The sequence below is a fragment of the Accipiter gentilis genome, chromosome 33, assembly GCF_929443795.1.
Source record: "Accipiter gentilis chromosome 33, bAccGen1.1, whole genome shotgun sequence".
Taxonomy (NCBI): Eukaryota; Metazoa; Chordata; class Aves; order Accipitriformes; family Accipitridae; genus Astur; species Astur gentilis.
The window spans coordinates 14,686,282-14,709,457 of record NC_064912.1 but is presented as its reverse complement, the minus strand read 5'-3'; the positions used below and the strand labels follow the sequence as shown (position 1 = coordinate 14,709,457).

At 49.2% G+C, this 23,176-nt stretch overlaps 1 protein-coding gene across 1 annotated transcript in view; it reads right to left on the bottom strand.

Annotated features, from left to right (window-relative positions):
- The window catches only part of ELFN1 (extracellular leucine rich repeat and fibronectin type III domain containing 1), a 105,898-nt gene that overhangs the window by 72,709 nt on the left and 10,013 nt on the right, over positions 1-23,176 (bottom strand). Inside the window, exon 2 of the mRNA XM_049791590.1 lies at positions 12,959-13,071. The gene's annotated coding sequence lies outside the window, so the exon portion shown is untranslated. The remainder of the gene's footprint in view (positions 1-12,958; positions 13,072-23,176) is intronic.

Genomic DNA, 23,176 nt, shown 5'->3' with positions numbered 1-23,176 from the left:
TGGTTTCCCCGCTGTTGCCTTGGGGAACAAGTTCAATCCTGCGTGTGCTGCTTCCAGAACTAATTGGGGTTTGCTGTGCTAGTGACGCCTGGTGTCTCCACGCTTAGGAAATGGGCTGCAGCCAACTAACCAAAACATGCGTGTCCCTCTCCCAGCGGGGAGTTAAAAGCAATGTTGTTTCTGACACGAGCAGCTAGCAGGACTCTCTGGATGTTTTCACTGAAATGCACCCATTGCTCTTTCACTGCGGACACTGGCCATCATAGACCAGTCACCACCACTTTGCACGTCAACCCTGAAAATCTGTGGAATGAGATACATGCTCTGCAAATAGGGAACTGATGTCGCATGGCCTATACACACACAATCATCCCTCCATCACACGCACACAAATATCTCCTTCCCAAACTATCCAGACCACCCTCCACAAATGGACAGCGCTAATCCATCTGCTGTAACCCCGACTGACCACATGCACTGTCCCAGACACGCAGCCTCCGTTCAGGCAGGAATCCAATGTGGCAGGAACTCCCCCCTTCCACTTTGAGGAAATGCCATTTTCTTGGGTTTTGAGGGATTTTCTCACAAAACAAAACTAGGTGTTTTCTCCTCTTCAGCGAAATGCCAACATCTTAGCTCCCCGGTGGAAATTTCAGTTAACTCCATTAAAATCCCCCAATCATTCCTGCCGAACAGCCAGTTCCCTCAGGAGCAAGAAGACTGATAGACCTCCTTTTCTGTCATAAACCTCACTTATCAGCCTTAATGAGGTGACATTTCAAGCCTGGCTTCTCTCAACACACAAGTACACAACAGTTTGGGGTAGCAAGTCTCTTCCAGGCACGTCATTGAGGAGAAGGGCAGGTAAAAGTCCCTTGTCCTTTGGATGCAGGAGTGAGCTCCCCTTTGAGTTATCTCTAAGACTATCTGCAACATTGGACCAGCCGTGACTCAGTGTGGTCGAGTCCTGGAGAGGTCCAAGGATGGAGATCAAACAGCCCCTCTGGCCACCTTTTCTGATGCTGCACCACACTCTTAGTGCACATCTCTTTCCAAATGCCCAACCTGAACCTCCCAAGCTGCTTTTGTGCCCATTTCCCCCCGTTAGGCTGTCTGCCACTATTGAGAGAGTTTGGCTTTATCGTCTTTGCAAGCTCTGTCCAAGCAGCTGTAGGTATAGGATGCTGCCCTTCAAACCTGGATCCTGCTGGCCGTCAGGATGAAGAGTCTTTGGCTGCCCTGAAACGCTGGTCTGACACTGCTGGTGAAGGGAATATCGGCACCACGTTAAACTATAAAGTAAGCCACAGACTTCTTTGGGCCAGTTTCTGCCCAGGCACTTGTCCCTCCAACAGGTCCCCTTGCCCCTTCACAACTGTTTTCATAAGGACCAGTAAGATGATGAAGGTGGACCAGATGGCAACCACTGCTATACTCAACAACACATGGAGAACACCTCAAAACTCAGCTAGCAAGGTAATACGTCTCACCAAAACCTTTTCATCCCTTTCCTTTCTGTCTGCAGACTCTCTCCCCACTCTCTGGCCATCTTGTTTGCTGAAGTCTCTGTCTTGTGTGGAACTGGCCAGCTTTTGCTGCTGAAAAATGCCATTTTTTGAGGTTTACCTAGTCCAGAGTGGAATCTCTGATAGATCAGGCTCTTTTCTCTTAGAAAAGATAAATAATTTCTACTATTTTACCAGCGGAGCGCAGGGAGCCATTGTCCCAAAGTTTTGTTAATATGAAATGGAGATTATGGTCCCTGGGGTGATTTGGCAGGAAACTTCATCACTTTTCAAGGGCCTTCCTGTGTGTGAAATGGAAAGAGCAATGCTGCCCTGTAGCTCCCTGTTTGCAATGTACTTAGAAACTCTTGAATACCTGGCACTAGACGTGCCGTATTATCTCCCACCTCACCTCCCGTGACTAAAGCTGGCGGCCTGGCAAGGGGAATTATTCCAGATTTGTGCTGTCCAGAAAACAGCCTGGCAGGAAGATTTGCAAGTCATGTCTTCCCGCTCAGTGCCATCTCCTGCCCCATTGCTCAGTAACCCACCAGAGATGATGAGCCTTTGGCTCTCCATCCTGGGATTAGCTGGCAACCCCACACCAAGAACTGGCAGTCAGTTACTCGCTGCCCGCTGCCAGCTCTGAGAGCTGCTCACTGCCCATTGCTATCTCACTCAGTGTTCCCCCCAAGACACCACTAACTCTACTGCAGAGAAACCACACGCCATGTCCAACGCTGCCCATTCCACCCATGCCTAGGGACCAGCAGGGAGACTGGGTGACACTGGGGAGCCCAAGAGAGATCAGTCCTTCTGCAATATTTGCAATACAGGAGAATATGCTAGTTTCTTCACCCCTCCCATCCCCAAGCCCATATAGCAGTGGAGATGGAGAGGACTTTACGGCAATTCTATTTCCCCACTGCCCGATGGCAGGTCCTGCTGGAGGTGTTGGGGCAAAAGGAGGAAAAGTCTGATTTGATTTACCAAGTGCCTCTTCTCAGCACAGTTGCAAGTCAGATTCAATTTCCCAGTGTTACCTTCTGCATATTTCATCCACTAACAGATTTGCAAAGATTTAAATACAATACAAAACTGCAGACACTATCAAAAGAGGCTAGAGAGAAAAGGGCAGGAGAAGCTTGTCTTTTTTCTTTAGGCTTATGGAAGATGCCACTCTGAGAGCTCAGAGAACGGGCATTGCCAGGCAGGAGCTGTGCCAGACCCTCACCTGAGCAAGCACTGCTTGGAGGGACAGGCAGGAGGCATGGGAGGCTTCAGCAGGTAGGTCCAAGCATCTGAGATGCTCAGGGCAGGGATTGGCACTGGTGATGCTGGAGTAGAGCATTTAGTAGCCTCAACCCATGCTGGTACCACCTGAGACAGCAGGATGTCAGCTCCAAACTTGCTACATGGCATCTCTCCAGAGAGCAGAAAAATCCCTTGGATAATTCAAAGGTTTCATGGGAATACCATGGGAAAGAGGGCACTCCCCAGGAGGTCTCTGCACAGATACAGGTGTGTAACGCAAACCTTTAAACACACACTCAACAAAGAGAAGCACCATGTTAGGTGATTAAATCCCCCATGTACCTGCAGCAAGTGAGGAATATATCCTGCTCACCAGAACTGTGAAACGTATGCACCTGTTGCAGGAATTAATCCTTTTTTTACTAGCAGAGTGGCAGAGCTGTGCACACAGAAATCCTGTCTGAAATGAATCCCTGATAAAGAGGAAGTCAAGTTAAAAGGTGAGTTTTACTGCCTGCCAAGGCTTTAGGTTTTTAAAGGGTCTCTTGTAGAATTACTGTATTAGCAGGCTATTATGGGTATAGATTTCAAACTGCTATGCACAGCAAGAAAAAGCACGGAAGTTTTGAGGTGGGAAAGAAATGCATGAAAAAATGAGGCAGAAGAGGGCAAGAGGGGGAGAAAGGAGAAGCAGTGATGTGCCAAGGGGAGGGAGGCTGATAAATGATGGAGGAGATAGTGGAAGGGGGGTGAAGAAGAGAGCAATGAGCAGTAGGGTAAGGAGAAAAGAGAAAGATAAAAAGAGGAGGAGAAAGTAAGAGAAGAGATAAATGAGGGCAAAGACCAACTCATCATTTCGCAATTCGACCCCAGTGGAGAGGAAAATTGATGTCTGGAGCTTTTTTATGGCCAACCTCCTGGGCATGGGACAAAAGACAAGTTATTACCCAACCCCAGGTCAGGTCTGTAGCCTGCCAACTGCTTAGACACATTCAGAGAGCCCATGAGAGCTGTAAATCAAGGGGGCCAAAGAGATCACAGAGAGGCTGGGACCAGGCACAGAGCAGCAGTGAGCTCAGCAAATGCAATATAATCACAGGAGAGGAGCAAGCCGAGGAGTGACACAGGCTGATGAGGAGTGCCCAGCCCAAAAGGGCTTTGCTTATCTCTCCTTCATGCCATTCCTAAGGACAGCGCTCCCCCAGAGATGCAAGTCCCCCTGCATGTCCTCCTGATTTCTCTTCCTATTGATTTTCAGGCTCTGAATACCATTTATTTTTGCTTGCTTGATTCACTCATTCATTGAATAAAGGCATCATCACTATTATTATTATTGTCCTCGTCATCGGGCTCCTCATCACACATTATATTATTTGCATTGCAGAGCTGGAAGATTTCAGGTTGAGGCAGGAAATTTGTGTGAGTTGTTATTACTGCAATCAGATGAAGTGAGAATTGGATCGGCGAAGGCTGCCAGAGCGCAGCTCTCCCAGCAGGACACAGAGGCTCTGCCCAATCAGGGGAAGCTGCCATTTTATCGTGCGGGTCCCGCCAGCAATTTCGGACTTGCCTTTGGTGTCCCATCTCTCCCTCCCACCCCACCACCCAGCTCCACTGACTGCCAGCAGAGAACGGGGAAACGCATCGGAACGGGAGGGCGAGGAATCAGAAAAGACTTGGCGAGATTGCACATTTTCTGCCTTGCTGATGGTATTTATTAGACAACAGAAAATAGCTATTTTACCATCTGCCTTGTAAAAAAAAAAAAAGTCCTCATTAAATTAATGGAATGTGCAGCTGCCGAACAGAGTGTTCCTCTCCCTGCCACCTCCCAAGCAGCCCAGCGCTTACTGGAGTGGGGACTCAGGCTGCCAAAAGTAGCTGAGGCTAACTCAGGCTCATGTGGTGGGAGAGGATGGACAGACAGTGTCCTGCTCCTCCCAACCCCGGGGCTCTTGCCAGGGGACCTATGGGTGCCCTGTGGCCACACGCAGGGTGCAAGGGCTGCCTTGTTCTGTTATGGAGCAGAGGGCTCGACCCCTTCCCGCATGTACCCCTGCAGGGTCTCAGCTTGTGAAGGGAACTGGACGAGTCTTTGCCTAAGCAGAACGTGATCCAGACTTCAGGTTGAGGAGGTCAGAGTTGCCCATCGACCTATGTTGAGCATGGTAGGATTTGGGGGCAGGTAAAGTCCTAATTTCCATGCATCTGCCATCTCAGTCGATGTGAGCTAGTCAATCCATCCCTATCATCCACCTCTCCATGTCAAAGTTTGATCTGAGTTGGTGCTTGCCCCACAAAACCAAGAAAGGCTTGAGACTAGCTGGCTGCATAGCCCAGAGGAGCTCCTACACAGAAGCCTTTATTTTGGCTGAGAACAGACCAAAAATCATGAACCGAATCCTTTCTCAATCCCAGCAAGACAGAAGCACCATAAACCAAAGGTCCTGAATGATTTGAATGATGGTAATGGAGCTAGGAGAACGGCAACCAGTTTAATGCCAGCATTACCAATTAATTTCTACTTGGAACTGAGCAGCACTGAAGGGTTTTATGTGAACCTTTTCTTCTGATATCTGGTGGAGCATGAGGAGTGTTTGATGGAGGAGTGGTTGCCAAAATCCCATATTCCATGCGGCTTTGAGGAGCAGGTCCACCAGTTTGCATCACCAAGGTCTCCCAGAGGTACCAGATACCACAACACGCTGCCTTAGCTAAAATACTCATTGCCTCACCACTTCATCACGAGTAATGCCTGAAGAGTGATGTCTAGGACTACTTTGGGTGCAGCAGTTCTACTCCTAAGGAAATAAAGCCCTTTGTTAGATGTCTCAGCACTGCTGCAGTATAATCCACATTTAATCCTCACTTGCATTTTCTGCTGCTAACCTCTCTGCTAATGCCAGGGAGTTCCCAGTGCCTGCACTGCTCGTCTGAAGGTGCAATCTCTCCTTTGTGGTCCTCTCCTCCTCTTTCTAGGAGGCTTTTCTATATAGATTTTTCACCTAGATGAGTTTTTACATGTTTTTTTGCAGGTAACTTGTTCCCTTAAATTTGATCCTTCAGCAGTTACAAAGCAATTTGGGAAAGCTGACCTCAGGAGACCGGTCCAGCTGCAGAGAGGTTGTTTCCCTCATGTCCACGGAGGTGGCAGGAGATGGCCTCTTAGATTTCAGCACGCAAAGGAAAGTTACAGGACTACAGCATGTCGAATCACTTCATGCTGAAATAAATCCTGACATAATAAGCCCTAATACCGCCAAAGAAACTATTACAGTCAGTCACAAAAATAATCCACATTGAAAATCGGTGAAAATACCTCTCCCCAGTGGAACAATGTAGTTCCAGAGGATCAGTTCCAGTCAAAGACAACAATTTCATGTTTACCAAAAAAATGAGTGAAGCTCCAGAAGGCAAGTATTTGTTGCCAAACCCCCCTCTGCTTAAGCAAGGTTTTGCCACCTCCCACTAAAGACTTGCTTTTAAAACCAAAGAGCAAGAACAAAAGGGAAGACCATGAAAGGCAGAGATCAAATTGAAGCCCAGAAGGATGTCGTGGCTGTCTCTTACTCCATTGCCATCAGTCCTATCAATCCTTAATGAGCAGCACTAAGGGCAGAACACCAACCTGATTGCTTCATGAGCACAAATCTCCTGCTTTTCAGAGGTTAATAGCAAAATTTCTTCCAGCCTTTGCCTGCATTGTCACTGGTCTCGGGGATTTGTAAGCAGAACCGCGTCTGCAAGTCGCTGACTTTATTTGCAGCGCCAGCTGGTTTTGTGTGCAGGGTTGTAGGTGTCTTTGCACATGTGGGCCCTGACCGTGTGGTGCATGCACGCTGCCTCGGCCAGTCTTGGTAGTGCTACTCTCCAAGGAACCTGTGAGACAGGGCCACAGGGCTGCTGAGCTTCCTCATGGAGTAGCTCGCAGAGTTGTCTTAGAAAGTAAGTTAGCCAAAAAGACATGGCAGATTAGCAAAAACACAGGGACAGGCATTTTTTTTCCTTGAAAAAAAAAATTTGCTTTCTTAGAAAAAAAATCTAGCAACAATTTTTTTTAAAAAAGAAAACACAAACAAACAAAAGAAAACCCCACCCAAGTTCCTTTTAATTAAAACTTCAAGCCTGTCACGGGGAATCTTGATAAAAACATTGACATTTTGCAAAGTTGCCCTTGGACAAAATCACAAGCATTGAAAGCTCTGAGACACGGACACTGTGGAAGCGCCTCTGCGCATGCCAGAGCATTTGGGAAGGACATTAATCTTCCTGCAGTCAGGTGTGTTGGTAATTCTGTGGTGTTTCTCATGTGTTTGTCCTTCCCATATCCACGTGCGAGGTACATAGCATGTGGGGCTGTGGCAGGCCCAGGAGAAGGCCAGGAGAAGGTCGCGTGGTTGCACGCAGTTAGGAAAAAATACAGCGTGCATGTCGCAGTGCAGTGTATGCATGGCTTTGCAGGGCTGCAGGGCTGCGGGTGTCATTTAGAAAGGAAGGACTTTGTACCTGCATGTCTCCTGGTGCTTGCATAGACACGAAGCTGCATCGCTTCACGAAGCCCAGGACACACTTTTACAGTTGTCCGGAGTCAGGGTTGCTGGCTGGGACAGATTTCACGTACACCATTTGCTCTGCTGGGGTGGGATCTGTGGAGCCGCAGGTTGATGCGGCGCCTGTAATTATCTCGGATGCCTCCAATGCTCAGGTCCTTGCACAGAGGGATGCTTCCACCTCATGAGCCAGGAATGCTGGTGCCAAGGCTTTTTCCTCCTTATGAACGTTTTTATACATCACCCCTTGCTCGAAGCCTCAGCTGCAGACAGCAGCCCTTCCGCAGGCCCTGCTCATGCAGACACAGACCTGTGGTCACCTCCAATCATCCATGGAGGAAAATGAGAAGAGACAGTTAGTGAAGGACCTCATCCTCCAGGTCTGCCCCAGGGCTTAAGCACAGGTGAGGAGCTGTTGCTTTTTAAGACCCTGGGTCTCATCTCAGCATCATTTCCCATCACTCCATCCCCCTGCTTCTCCCGTGCGTATGGGAGCACTCGGTTCACACTAACAAATCTGAGCATCCCCAGATGATTAAAGGAAGCACTGCCTTTTAAATCGCTCTGATTGGGGTTGATGGCTGTGTAGAGTTGGACACTTGGCTCTAATGATGTGTGAAAATCTCCCCGCTGTGACCAGTCATTCCTGGCTGTGGAAAATAAGGGGGGGGGGGGGGTGGGGTGTCACTCAGGACAGTCCCTCCAGGGCTCCATTCGCTGCCCGTGCAAGGCTGGGAGAGGCAGCCCTGCTTTGCATCACTAATGGGGATGCACATGTATGTGGCATCAGTGGCTTTCTGCCCTGTGGTGGCAGATGAATCAGGGTCTCACTCCACCACAGGTTGGCGTGACCAAAGCGGCTGAGCTGTCGTGGAAGCGCACTCCCAGGCGGGGAACGCCGGCAGGTTTCACAGTGGGCTCCATCCTGGCTCTGGCTGGTCCCACCAATACTCCCATGCTGGTGTTGGAATGGGGGTTATTATTTGAGACCGGGGTGTTGCAGGTGTGCGCAGGCTGCCACAGCACAGCTCTGCTGCTGGAGCATTGCTTAAGGTCACGACTCTCCAAATGAGACCCCACGGTGAGCTGGAATAGCGGATCCAGCCCCAGAAGGTGGCAGGGCACGGCCAGCACCCCCAGCCGGGAAGCACCGCACGGCAGATTCACTGCAAGTCCTGCGGGTGTGGGAAGGAGGATCTAAGCAAGCAAACCACGCCATCCCCGACACACAGGGACCACCGCCTGACACTTCTCCAGGTTAGTCTCCATCGCCGCTGCTGACAGGGGACCAGCCATCAGCGCTCTGCATGAAGGCAACATGAACCCAGCCAGCGTGTTCGCTGCCTTCTTTCCCCACCACCTTCCCCTGGTGTTAACTTCCTAATGACACCCGAATTCAAAGCAAATCTCAGCATGCACAATCCAATCCTTCCCCTCAGGACAAGTTTGCTTTTTAGAGGCTCTCCTTGCTGAGATTTGCTGTTCTGCGACAGAGGGGAGTGGCCGGGTGGGCTCCGAAATGAAGGATGCATCTCCTCATGCTTGGATGGGGCTAAACAGAGGCACGGGGGGAGGCCGGGCACCAGCCGGAGGTGTCCTGCAGTGAGTGACCCTCAATGTGACATTGATGGTTCTTAATTCTTAAGCCTGCTTTGGAAGGATTTCAGCAGATCCTATTTAATCACTGCAGCCTCTTCATCTCCCGTGTCTCCGCTTGGGGTAACGTTATGCGTTCTCCTCCGCCAGCTCTCTCCAAGAACCGGCCACCCTCCTCTTCCTCCGTGGGTCCCTGGTGCAAAAAACGCCACCAAGCCTTTCGCCTGCCGCACGGGCGCAGGGCTGCCGAAGCCGTAGCCGCCCTCGGCTTGTTTACTAATACACAGCTCAAATAGCATTTGCTTAATTTCCCCCAGTCCGCAGGAGGACTCCATCTCTTGCTAACGAAGGGCACGGCTTCCTGCAGGTGCACTACCAACTCCCCGCAATTGGGCTGCGCCATGCATAGCATTAAATATTTAAGCGCTTGTCAAAATGTTGTAACGATTTTTTTGTCTTGTTCCATTAGCTCCGTTTCCAAAGGCCACCACTGGAACTACTGAACATTTATTTCTATTGAATCCAGCTTAGAAGTTATGATCTGAGAAACCGGGAGACAGGACAGTATGTTCTGCGGCGCCTGCTTTTCCCCACCACCACTCAGCTGAGACATGTTGGCCTTTGAAATATCATTTTTATTCCTACCTTAGAAAAGCTAAAATAAAGAGATTGATTCTTCCGCCTGCTTGATTTGCTTCTGCCAGCTAAATAAGGTACATAAATATCAGTCAGGTGGCTTCCCCATGTAAGTTTTGGGGCCATCAGTTTAAACACCTAGCACAGTTTGTGGTACCGGCCGTGTGAGCTGATTTCCTCCCCAGGTGCAAAAATAAAGCGTTGTTATTACACGATTTTCCTGTTGCTACAAAGGTACGCACATGAATTTTCCTCCCTCACTGTCTGTGCATGAACAGCATCTTGTTATGCTAATACTACAAGTATTAGACAAAAAACACTGAAGAAAGCCAATGGAGACAGCAGTTTGTACTGGGGACAAAGCAGGTTGGGGGGGCTGCTATGGCCCCCAGGTTTGCTTTAGGTTCTCTGAGAAGCACAGAGCCAGAGGGTGTTGCATGGGGTGGGGGACACCTGAAGCCCACAGGGACATCAGGGAGATGCCCAACGCACCAGCCCTTGGCCACGGGACCCCACGCCAGGGCCACTGCAGGGCTTAGCTCCCCCCAAGCAAACCCCAAATTTGCACGAGGGAGCTGGGCTTGCTGCGGGCCAGGGGATGGGACTGCTGGTGGCAGCCACGCCGTCACCACCCTTCCCTCCTTCAGAAAAAAAAAAGGGAATTCTAAAGCATTCTTAAAGACTTCCCTGCGTTTTAATTCCTCTCTATTTAAAGACATGCAAGAGCCCAAGAGTTCCAGCCCCTCTGCCTGCGCCTGGATGCTTCGCAAAGTTGTAATCCCCACTAGTGACATCATGCACCGTTGCCATGGGAATGTCACAAACTCATTGCCATGGGGATGTCACAAACTCAGCACTGTGACTTCACCATGGCAGACAGGCAGCAAGGGAGGCAGTGCTTCCCAGCCACCAGTATCTCTTTTAATTAGCAAACTGGCATGGAAAATGAGGATGAAACACAGGATAGGAACACAAAACAGTTTTGTAAGTATGATCTATTGGAAAGTATTCCCTCATGAGAAAGTGCCTCCTTAATGGATCCTGCGCTCCTAAGTAAACCGCGAAAGACAGAGAATAAAATAGAAATTATAGTGATTTGTTCTATTGGGCATTTCATTGAGTAATTAAGAGGATAATTAGGAAAAGGAATATTAAAAGGCTCAGCCCTCATCTTGCTCTAGAGGAGCAAACTATGGAATGTGCAGCATCATCCGATGTTTCCCTGTGCTAACGTGGGGTTCCCCAGGGCGAGGGAGGCATGGATGGATGTGCCGCAGCCCAAGGGCTCACGTATAGGATGGTAAGGGCTGAAAAAGCAGGTCCCCGTGGTCTGGCAGGATGCTGGAGCTCTCCCAAGAAACGCAGGGTGGGAATGGCAGGTTACAGGGAGCAACCCCCACCTTCGCAGCATCTCTTGGCATGTGGTGTCAGGCTTTGGCGCTTGTGCATGGTGCATATCAGTGCAGGGGAGGCTAAAGGGAAAATTATAAACCAGCCCCGGCTGCAGAGGAGCTCTGGGGAGAGCTTGCCATGGCGAAACACGTGCTGATGAAGCACCGCAGCCAAGGCAGAAGTGGCAGAAAGCTGGAAAACCAGCTGAAAGCTCAGCATCAATAGTGACCCTGTGCCAGGAGAGCAGCTCTGTTACCTACCCCCCTTCTAACACCTATCCCCCCTTTTGCTGTCATCATTCTCTTAGGAAAATACGTATAAAAGTACCTGTATAACTAATCCAGACCCAGACAGGACCCAACACCACTCCAAGACCCCTCAGCGGTCACAACACAATCTAAGCTGCTTCTCTAAGATACCGAGCATTGCACACACACACAAGAAAACCTTGGTGCTGGCCAACACATTCGTGAAACAAAAACCTACTCAAGCAATGAAATCTGCAGCTCTTTTCTGAGCCCCAGCACATCTCACTCCACCCCATTTACCCACCAGCATGGCCACTCTCCAACACAGATGTCGGGACACCAGGTCCCACCACAGGTTTTCCTCTGGAGCCCACGTTACACGCTGGGGACCCCAATGCTCACACAAGGCCATCTCCTAAGAGGTCCCGGGTGAAAGACAGACCCAGCAAGAGCAATCTGTCCACTGCAAGTCCCAAATGGTCCCTGCAGGGAGCAAACACAAGTGCGGCGATGGGGAAATGCAAGCTGGAGTGAAGGACACCATGAAAAGGGCTTTACCGACAGCAGTTAGTCCTACTGGACATGCATTTGTGAACACTGAGACGGCAGATAGGTTATTGCCTCAAACCACTTGCTCAGGAGACAAAACAAGCAACCAACCCACCCAGGTAAATGAGAGACCCCAACCTGCAACTTGGCAGTGCTGACCAGTTGCCAAGAATTCAGTAGTTCTGAGGTCCTTGCTTGCTCCAGGACCACATATTTAGGAAAGCACATCACCTTACAGGCAGGAGAAGGCTGGCTTGTTTTAAACTGGCCTTTGTGGCTAGAAACCTCTTTTTTTCTCCCTAGGGAGATGGATGTGATGGCTGTAATCCAGTTGCTATGCTGGGCCTGTGTTTCAGGGACAGCGGCTTGTCAGGGTTGAGCCCAAAGTGTCAGACAACTGTCAGAAAATCCATGTTCAGAAGGTCCCCAGCCTTCCCTTTCCCTGTCCCGGGAACCACTGCTCCCCTCCATCCTCCCCTGCTAAGGGAGGGTAATCCCCATCCTCTTCAAAGCAAAGTAAAACTGGCTTTTTGGCTTGTTACTGACCCTTACAGGCACGAAAGCAGCTTGTTGGGAGACTCGAGTGCTCGGCACAGCCCTAAAACAAGGCTCCTGTTTGAAGTGCATGGATTGAGGCCGGATCAAGAAAGCCCAGGAGGAGTGTCTAGCTCTGCTCCTACACTAAAAAGGCGGCTCAGCAGCAGCAGCCAACGCCGCTTCATCCTGCTCAGCTCTTCGTGCAATCCCTAAGAAGCCGCTATGGCACTGGGGAAGCGGCGATTTCATATGCGATGTTCGACTTGACCCGGAGAGCGGGTAATTGCAGAGCATGTGCTCTGCTTTCCAATGCTGCTGCAGGGAGGAGAGCAGAGCAGAGCTGCCTCACTCCTGGCTGCAGGAGCACCCGGCACTGCTCGAACCCCGTTATCATCCAGAGGAGTTGGACAATTCACTTCCACAGGGGCAGATTAAAACCAACAGCAAAGGCAGGAGAAAACAGCCTCGTTAACCACCTCTGCCCAGTCGGGCAGAGCAGATAGAGCCGCAGAGCTGCTTGGGTGCAGAGCGGGTCCCAGGCAGACAACTTATCTGTGGCTTGAGGCAAGTTTAGAGAATCGCTTACGAAGTTTCCCTCTTGCAGACATCTCATTTCCCACCCCTCTAGTCAATGCAACAAGCAGGTTTAGTGCAACGTGAACAGAGGATAAAGCAATATACCAGCCCATACCTGAAGGTGCATCCTTCCTTTCTCACCAAGCAGCGGGGAGGCCATTGCTGTCTCTCGGTAATTTTCCAACATCCTGTGTTGCAGGTAGATTTATGCACTGATCATAGTTGGAGCTGTTAATAAAAAAGCGCAAAGAAAACGGATTTTACTGTGAAGTGTAGGGCTGCTTTTCTTCCAGCTTTGCATTATCATGACTTTCTCTTTTTTTAATCTTTTCTTTTTTTTTTTTATGATTGACCATGTTTGGGGTTCAAAGCTTTAAAAATAAATCGCAGATCTTCTTTCATCTACTATGCATGAGAGAGTCAGAATCTTAATGGCTTAAATGGATATTTTGGGAGGGACCCCAAACCAAGCAGTTCCTACTTTAACTGGGAGCCAGAGGGATGAAACTAATTTGCAAATAACGTTGCATGCTGGTTTTACTTGAACTCGAGGGAAAAGGCTGCAGTGGCTACCTGTCATTCTTTGTGACAAATTGAACAAAATGGAAATCGAGTTCACTAGTAAAAAAAATATAGAGAGATATTAAAAAAAATCTGCAGCAGACCAATTTCTCCCGCACCAGGGGAACGTCCCAGGACTGCAATGAAGCCATGCCTCAGCACGTACCGCTACTGCTGCCTGAGCACTGGGGACAAACAGGCTGACTGTCCTTTTCCCAAGAGCAGATTTTTTTAACTCTGAGAGCTGCTAGCATTTCTCCAGCCTGACTTGAGCCACTTCTTCCTTATGCAGTTCGAAAGACAACTTTCTCCTTTAGCACCGCCAATGCCTTCCCCTGGGAGGGGGGAGGTCCGATATCTGCAACGCTGCATCTTTACAGCAAATTGCCTATCAATGATTTTGTGGCTAATATATACAAGGAGAAGCAGAGGAACTAATATAATGTAATTTTCCGTGTTTACTGCATTATTACAATGGTTGAATCTACTGATTAGTTCCTATTTTTCTTGCCATCTCTTCCTGAGCATCCCTTTTATTTTTGCGCTGCTTATCTGCATACAGAGTCATTTATCCGTATGGCTGGTGTAACAGCAAGCAGGGCCAAAGCTATCATTTCTCCTCCCTTTCAAATTTAATCTTGCAGACCTCAATCTTTGTGATACCGCTATTATTTTGTCCATATCTGATCTAACGGGAACCAGCCATTATTTTTGCCTTAAAAAAAAAAGAAAAATGGAAAAAACTAATCTGAGCAAAAGATAATGATGGCTGTGGCACTAATGATCCTTGGCATACCTCCTTGCAATGAATCCGGTGCTAAAACAGAGACTGTTTGTTTCCCTTCTCTCTACATAACTGCAGGACTGACCCCTCATGCACAGGCAGCTCCCCACCAATAAACAACATTGCCCCGATCTCCCAGGGGATTCATTTCACTGCCAACTATCTCAGCAGTCCTTCTTATTGTCTTAACTTATTTACCCAAATAGTGGAAAAACAACTCAAGTGGAGCTGAATGCTCTCCAACAACCTGACTGCAACTGGTTTCTTCAGTTTTGTTCCCCTACAAGCTAGGAAAGCCTCCTCCCCCAACGGTTATTAATTGAAAAGGGAAGAGGAAAATTTCCTACAATATGAACAATACCAGAAAGCGCTCTTCATTACTGTTCCTTGAAAATCATGGCAAGATATTTTGCCCCCCAGCTTCCTTAATGCTCCCCACCTCCCAGCTCCGAGCAGACCATCACACCGGCTAGAGACCACCCGCCGAAGCATCGAGCCAAGCTGTTCCGCTCATGCCAACCACATCAGCCGGCAGGGATTTACTTGGGACAGGCGAGGAGACAAACTGAGGAATGCTTCTCCTCCCTTCTCCTGCACCACCACCAGTCAGAGGTTTTTCAAGCAGTGAATGCGCCTGCCCAACCTCCTTGCTGCACGTCCACAGTTTGCACCATCGCTCCGTGGTTTCTGTCTACGCCACGCTCGTCACCTCTGCCTGCCGCCCAGAGACCTTCACATGCCCTCCCCTTCCCCCTAGGAATATTATAAATAAATCACGGGGTCACATTCGGCTCTTGGTCTGTGGTGCAAGCAGGGACTTGGAGCTGCTTCAAAGGCGTACGGTGCTGGCAGGGCACAGGATCCTGCCTGTCCCCTGCACCAGGATTTATACAGGTGAGGTTTGTGGAAATCAAACCGAGCCCTTCCTCACACCCTCTGCCAAACGGGCCTGATGTGGGGAACCCCTTGTTCACTTTGACACGGAGCTCTCAGTTGCCCAAGCCGTAGCACTGCGGGAACCTGAGCATTTCTTGGTCTAGATACAACACAGCCCGTATTATATTTATTATTAATGAAAGATTAAATGTTATAAAGAGCATTATTAATTTTAAAGCTACTACTAATAATCAGCTGTCCCTCACTTCACCTTGCAAGCCTGAGAGCTATAACGAAAGAGCATATTCCAGCTCGGAGCACCTTTAACAGAGGCTGCCACGATCCAGAGCCCAGCTCTGCAGCTCAGGGCCACAGGCGTTTTCTCCAACTCATGAGGAACCTCAAAGGTCTTCTAATGTGAGCAACCATAAAAAGCTAGAAATGGCAGAAAAATAACTCTGTTATCCTTGTCTTTAGAAAGAAGGACTTGCACCAGCCTCCCAGCTCTGCAACGCTAAGTTGCCTTCTTGTGTCCCAGTCTGCACCCATATCATCACCCCAAGAGCCCAGGTTTGCACAGTGACCCATGTCACAGCAGTCATTAGAAGGTGATAACCCATTTTGGCACCAAGGGCAAGTCTGCACTTCCAGAAGTGTTTCTTGCCCTCTTCCTCCTTGGGAAAATGCAGCTCTTTACAGTCTCACAGGAGCACGAGCCAAACAAAAGTCACAACAGACCCTTCACAAATGAGTTCTCATGGGACAGGACTGTCCCTCATATTGCCTCCCAAAAAGCAGCACCCGCCCCCATCAGAGGTGCTTCATCAGCACCAGAGGGGACCAGGAGCTGGGCCATTTCTGCCCTGAATCCTCCAACACCTCAGCAGGACGAGCAGAGCGGGCAGCCACCAACCCCAGCAGAGAATCAGCGTGTGAGAAGGGCACGTGTGCAAGTACAAAGCATCCTTTGCGTGCCAGCAGTAACGTTTTCCTGCCGGCTCTGGCACATCAACATTGGTGGTGAATCACATCTCCTTTGTATTTCACTTGGAGGAACAGGGAGAAAGAGATATTTTACAGAGGAGAGTCACAAAAAGCCCCTCCTTAGAAAATAGGCTATTTTTGGTACTATAATCCCTTTCCTGTGGAAAAGGGAGGGAGGCCCAAGAGACACTGCAAGCTGCTGAAACCCAGAGAGGAATCTGGCAGCAGAGCCTGGAGCATAATTCAGATACCAGGGACTAAGAACCAGGACCGAGACTCACGTTTAAAGACTGTACCAGCCTCAGGACTGAGAGCTATGCTTCAGCACACATCTACCCACCTGCCTGCCCACCAATACTGCTGTGAGCCACACCAACACGAGATGCTGCAGAGCAAGAAGGTGACAAGGAGCACTTCGTTTGCTTACCCAGATCTTTCCTAAGCATGCAAAGACCTGGCTCCTCATCCAAGTGCTAATTCTCACCCTCTTTCAGCCCAGTTTTTTTGCAGCTTTTCTATAAATCCAGAATACATTTGAGCAATCAGCACAATGTTTAGTGAGAAAATCGTATGCTACGTTTCCGCTTGGCATGATTTTGAAATGGTTAAGCTGTTAAGCCCTGAAAGGGAAGTTTTAAGAATACAGCGAAAAAAAGAAGCCAAAAACAAAAATAAACCAACAGTGGCAAAATTAGAGCATGACATAAAGGAACCGTTTGGATGGATCCCTTTTTCCAGAGAAACAGTGCATGCTGGCTGCTGCTTTCCAATGTCAGGATCTCTGCAGTTGTGCAGCACTTGGACTTTCATTACGACAGCAGGGAAAACAACAAACTGAAAGTCAACGCTAGCACACAAAAGAGGGAGAAAGTTTTCCTAAGCTGGGATCAAACCTCTTACAAGCATCTCTAAACCACAGCCACATTGCCCATAAAGCCCTCTTTGCCCATCTCACTCTCCCCAGCAAGGGGGATGCTATTGGGGTAGGAAGGTGTTGCTTGACACACACGCAAGTGCTTGCGTAAGGACTAGCAACGGTCCAGGGTGAGGACAGGCCATGGCAAGTACCTTAGAAAGGCTCACATATCCACATTTTCCAAATAAACCCTACCAAAAGAGAAGCAAATCCTGCTCCAATTTGCGGCTCGCTTTCATGCGGCACAACCCCAGTGATGCTGGTCCCTCTAAGGATAGTCAGGTTCTGCTGAGGGCGTTCACAGGGACAGAGAGGACTCTCCATCTTCACCCCGGCCAACCTGCTTCGCACAACACAGCGACAGCTGTGCAGCCCCTGTGTCCCCTCTGTCACTCTGAGATCCCTCCTGAATTATGCATTGCTTTGCTGCTGCGCAAACTGACTTGATGACTGACTTACGCAGCCGGTTACTGGGCTGAAGGACACAGCTCCAGTCACAACCATTTTACATTGACTTTTGTCACAAAACGTGATGCAATGCTGGATCAAAAGACCTCCCAGAATCCATACACGTGACAATGTCCCACATGTGACACAAAGCATTAAGGGAACGACAGTGCCAAAGCATTCATACCTGCTACTTTTAGGTCCACCCAACCCAGTGCAGCTGAAAGAGACAAGGGCTCTTTTCCTCCCACTCCAGCCTCCCCTGGGTTGCTGTGAAGTGTTTGCTATTCAAAGAGTTCTTGCAAGAGAGTTCTCTCTTCTGGGAGGGTTTGGATCAGAGACATCAGGTTAGGTCACCTACAAGTTAACGGTGGGAAAAACCTTGCTCGCCTGCATCTGTGCACATCTCTGCAGAGGTCAGGCATGCTCCCGATAAGGGCATCTCCTGTCCAGTTCTGTACACTGACCCAGCTTCAACTGGGCATGACAAAGAAGATTAATAAACAGCCAGAGACAGCGTTTTCCTCCATCCCCTATAACTTCTCCAGCTCAGGTCCTGCCCTGCCTTTCTGGAGTGCCAGAGGATCTTGCACTGGGTCCAGGTAGTCACAGGAGGAAACCCATGACCTGTACTCCCAAATCCTTCTGCTCCCCTAGGGAGGCAGGGACCCAAGCAGCCAACACATCGTCTACATCCCTCCTGGGAGGCATTTTAAGACTTGCCTAGACAAAGTCAACACCAACCTGATACACCACTGGTAAAAGTCCTGCTTCAAGGGGGAGGCTGGACTGCAAACTCCCAGAGGTCCCTTGTGCCAGTATTGCCGAGTCCCACCTTGTGATCTCCCCTCCTGGATTCACCCTCCTCCACAATCTTGAAAATGCAATTCCTCTGAAAAGCTCTCTGTCACTATAAGTGGAGAATCTCATATCTGAAGCACTGACAAAACCCTGGGATTTAATTTTTATTGAAAAACCAAAGCCTCTTCTGTGCATGGCCCTTCCCTAATGACAAAACAGCATCTCTGTAGTTGTCGATTACTCCTGAATCGCAGCACAGTTACAAACAGGTCTCAAGACGGGGCGGAGCACATGGTGAACTGCAGAGGACTTGGGCTGAGAAACAGCACAATAAATAATTACTTTATTGCAAGTCAAGGGGCAGCATTTCCACTGATAACGTTCTCACAACAGGGAGAATTCTACTCTGCGCTGGTGTTTATATTGCAGATTGCTTCCACGGTGCTATCTCAAGGAGCCCTTGCTCCTCATTGCTCTGGGAGGAAGGCGTTCAGCCATCCCCAGCCTCCACCAAGGAGCCAGGCTGTCCTGGCAGCTTCATCGAGGTCACTATTTCTACTTTAAGCAGGGGGAATAATTCCTCTGGATAAGGTGGGTAACAGCACAGCCCCGCTCATGGTCAGGAACACACCCAGCCTCCACCAACCACTAATGCGTGTGAGCACCAAGTTCCATTTTGCTATTTCAACCTTCCTCCATCCCAGTTCCAGGTAAGCTGGTGGGATTCATGGGAGGCTGGAGCCAAATCTTTAGATGTCATATAGCTTGCAGAATAATACCTAAACAAGCACACACCTCCTTCTTCCCTCATCCGAAGTGCCATGTTATCAAGTGCTGAGTCTCTTTAAAGAAACTATCGTGCAAGTGTCCCTACTGCAGCACAGCAAAATAAATGAACACAGGGTGAAAATAAATCAGTATCTATGAAGGAGGTCTCCTGCCCGTGGGCACTTCAGGGAGAGTAAGAGTATTCCTCCACATTGGCAGCCTGGTGACTCTCATTGCAATGCACGACTCCATGACAAAAGATGTCAAGAAAGTGCCAGAGGAAGAAGGGAAACTGTTTTTTCCCTTCTTTTTGATTTACACATGCTTCTGCTGGCACTAGCTCCTGGACATGCATTCCTCCATGCTCAGCTACTGCTGAGCACGATAATATAGAAGCATAGACCCAGGCATTCGCTGTCTGTGGGCTCCAATGTACATCAGCAGCGTAATGAGGAAAAGGCTTATTTGCATTGCCATCATTCGGTATTTGCAGCAGGACACCAAGAGCACAGAACGGCCACGGTAAAAAGCATTTGATTTAGCCTTCACACCACACACCTTCCTGAACGCATTACCCATCGCAGACTTGGCGTCGAATCCTCCCTACCAGCCTTCCGTGCCATCCCGTGATGGAAAGGCAATAGAAAGCACCTCTCAACTGCCCAAAGCACATGGCCAGGGCAAGGTCACAGCACCCAGCCCTGGTCCCCAAGGTGGGGAAGGGTCCTGTGACACTGCTCAACCCACCATAGCCCAAGGCAGCCCTTTGGCTCTTCTCAAACACATCAAGTGTTCAGCCCTCAGCTACAGAGCTGGGAAACACCAGGAGAGCCTGGAAGACAAGCGGTTGCGTTATCACGCGTTCGCCATCAGGCATAAGAGCACACAACTCAACGTGAGTGTCCTCCATTGGCTTCAAGGGCACCAACATATTGCAATTCCCAGCTGATTCAGGGCTCTCATTTGCTCTTTCATCACAGCCATGGCCAGGAGCTCTGCGAAGGCTTCCCAGCAAACCCAGGAGTTCCTCTAGGACTGGCAGCATTGGTTTTCATCTGTGCAGCGCTTTGTGGATGCTCCTGGAGCAGAGCGTGAGAGCGCGATGGAGGGATTTTAGCTATTTATGAAATAGAAGAGTGGTTTACTTATTTTAAACAGGAAGATAGAGGAGATTTTGCTCAGAATAAGGGCTTTTTTTTTTCTTCAGTTTTTTTCCAAATTGCTTTCCTAATCATTAGTACTTCTTGCCACGATGAACAACCGGGCAATTCCATCATGTTACCTTGGACGTACCATGGCAGACAGCTAATGCTATTGGTCATAAATCATGTCCCTTTCAATCTCCATTATATAGGAAGAGCAAATTTGTTATGATGCATGTGTCATTACACACCAATGCCTTTCCATTATCATATAACTGGATGCCCCCAAGGTTCATAATTTGCAGTATAATGGTAATTTTTAAAGAACCGCTGGTAATCAATAGCACTCAGCATCCCTGTCAGGATCATTTGCAAAACAAGTAGCACCACTGATCTCAAACAACTTTACAGGAGGGATATTTAATCCCCATGAACTGCATTATATGATGGATAAGCGAGGAATCCTAGACTATGTATCATGTATTTTCCTTGGATTAAATATCACTTCAATCAATGTTGCTACCAGCTGTACAATGCTGCCTGTGTTTTCACTAAGTAATGCCGAAGTATTGTCTTACAAATAGATATTACCTACCTGCCAGCCACCAAAACCACACGGCAGCTCCGTGGCATGCGAGGAGCGGGGCAAGGCAGAGGGCAGAGCGGCGAGTTAGCCGATACGATGCTGCACGGGCAGCACATGGCAGCAGGCAAAGTTGGGGGCACAGAGGGCTGCCGGGCACCCCACAAACAGGGCATTGCTGCGCTGAGGGGTCGTAGCAGACATTTACCACGGCCACAGCCATTGCCCACAGTTAGGTGAACGAACGCAGGAGGTGCTCAGCCCCATCCTTGCGGAGCCCAAGCCCTGGAGGGCTGAGCCCGGCAGAGGTGATGCTCCCTCCCGGCGTGGGTTTGCTCCGCAGAGCTCACCGAGACACAGACCTGCCCTCATTACCAGAACACCCAGCATAGCCTCCACACCAAAAATCAAATCACCGGCAGACGGAGGTGCTGTTTTCAGCCCCTTGTCAATACAGAGCTTGGGTTTAACCAAGTTACCACCTATAACTCCAGCAAAAGTGCTAGGTAGTGTTATTTAATAAGAGGTTCAGCTGTCTGCCTCATTAGCTAACAGACAGACCTTAAAGATAACAAACAGAGGCTAGATTTACTTATTGCTTTTCCTTCAGCATATACCACCAGAGGCTGTAATTGGGAAGGTAACTTTGTCCCGACCACCCCTGCCCTGGCTACGGTCAGTCTGTTTCAAGTCTGTCCACATCCCAGGCCATGACAACCTTTAATGGAGCTTTTACATAGAAAAATTGAGATGGAGGCAGCTGACCTGGCAGGAGCCCACACAACCAGTGCATGGAGAAGCACTCACGAAGACAGCACTGACCCCAGGGGCTGACGCATCCCCACACGTACCTGGCTGTGCTGCAGCCCTCGAGACAACCCAGCCAGCATCCAGCCCAGAGCTCCCTACCAAACAGCTCCGAAGTCAGATTAAAGACAGGCACAACATCTGTGCTTCAGCAACCTTGCTATTGGGGAGCCCGAGTTACCTGTTGCATGGCCGAGAGCTGGCCAGTACCTGCCTCTTTCCTTATAGATGGCTTTCTGAGGCATGAAATCCACATTTAAATTTTCTACACAGGTTTCTGCCTCGTCGGAGCTCTCCGGCAGAGCCGTATCTCGCTACTTGCAGCTGCAGACACCTTTAGCAAAATCTTCAGCTCCTACTGATGTGGAAAAATTCATGCATTTCTCTCCTCGTGTAAGCGCGGGTCTGGCATTCACAGCACTTCCCAGCGATAAGCCCCAAATCACTCATCGCTAGAAACCCCACACTTTGGTAAGGACAGACAGAGTCGGGATTGAAAAAACCATACCCTTGGACCCTAACTAAACACTTTAGCTGCTGGAGATTGCAGAATCCTATTTAGCAATATCAGAGAGCATTTTCTGCAGAGGAAACATCTTCAACCTGGCTGTAGGAAGCCAGGAAAATTAAGTATTTGGGGAGGAAGAAGGAACCCACCCAGTTTTGCTTGGTTCGGTTCATTTTTAGAGACAAATGTGTTTTGGAAATGGGATTAACTGGGGCATCCTAGCACCCTTTCCTGCTCAGCGGCACCTTGACTGGGCTGCACGCTCCTGCAAGCTCCTGGGCTGCCCCAAGGAAAATGCCACTGAAGAAGATACGGCTATTTTTAAAGCTAGAAGGACAAATTCTCCTCCCAGTTACACCAGTGACCTCGTGACTCTCCTCAAGGTTGGGCAGGCACGGCTCTGATTTGGGGCTATTTTGAGCATCCTCCAGAGTCACCAGGCACCCAGCAGGCAGAAAGCACAGAGGAGAAGGATGAGGCCCTCACCTCCAGATAGTCAGACCCAACCTGCTAAGGCACCAATAGTTTTCACTGACTAGATGGTAAAATGAATCCCCTCGTTAAATAAAACACTTTAATTAAATCCCTTCAGCCAGCCTGGGGCTGGAGGAGGCACAGCCGCTTCCCCCCGTACGAGCATTGGCCCGAGCAGGGCTGGTGCCCCTGCTGCCATCCCTGCTCAAGCATTACACACGCACATGTAGTACAAACTCGTTCAGAGCTCTTCCACAGATGAAATATTTAAATGGTTTATACATTACTATCCCTTTTAATTTAAATAAGATGGAATTGTCATAAACTGACTTGGACTGACTTGTTTGCCCCACCACTTTTTTTTTTTAATCTTCCAGCTGCAGTTTCATCAGGCTGTCATCCAGCATGATCTCAGCGCTTCATGAGCACAATCCATGCTGGTAAATGGATGGAGACCTCTAGGAAAGCTCAGATGCCGCACAGTGATGAGGAAGCGCCTTCTGCTCTCTCTTGAGCAAGCATCTGGGCTACAGCACGACTGAAGGGATATCACGTATCAAAAGGGACGCAGAGCCTGGACTTTCCCATCTGCATTTGCCCACTTGGGATGAGCACTACCTGTCTTGCCACCTGACCCAACCTATTTGCGCCCCCCCTTTTTGGGAGCTGCTGCTCTCACCCC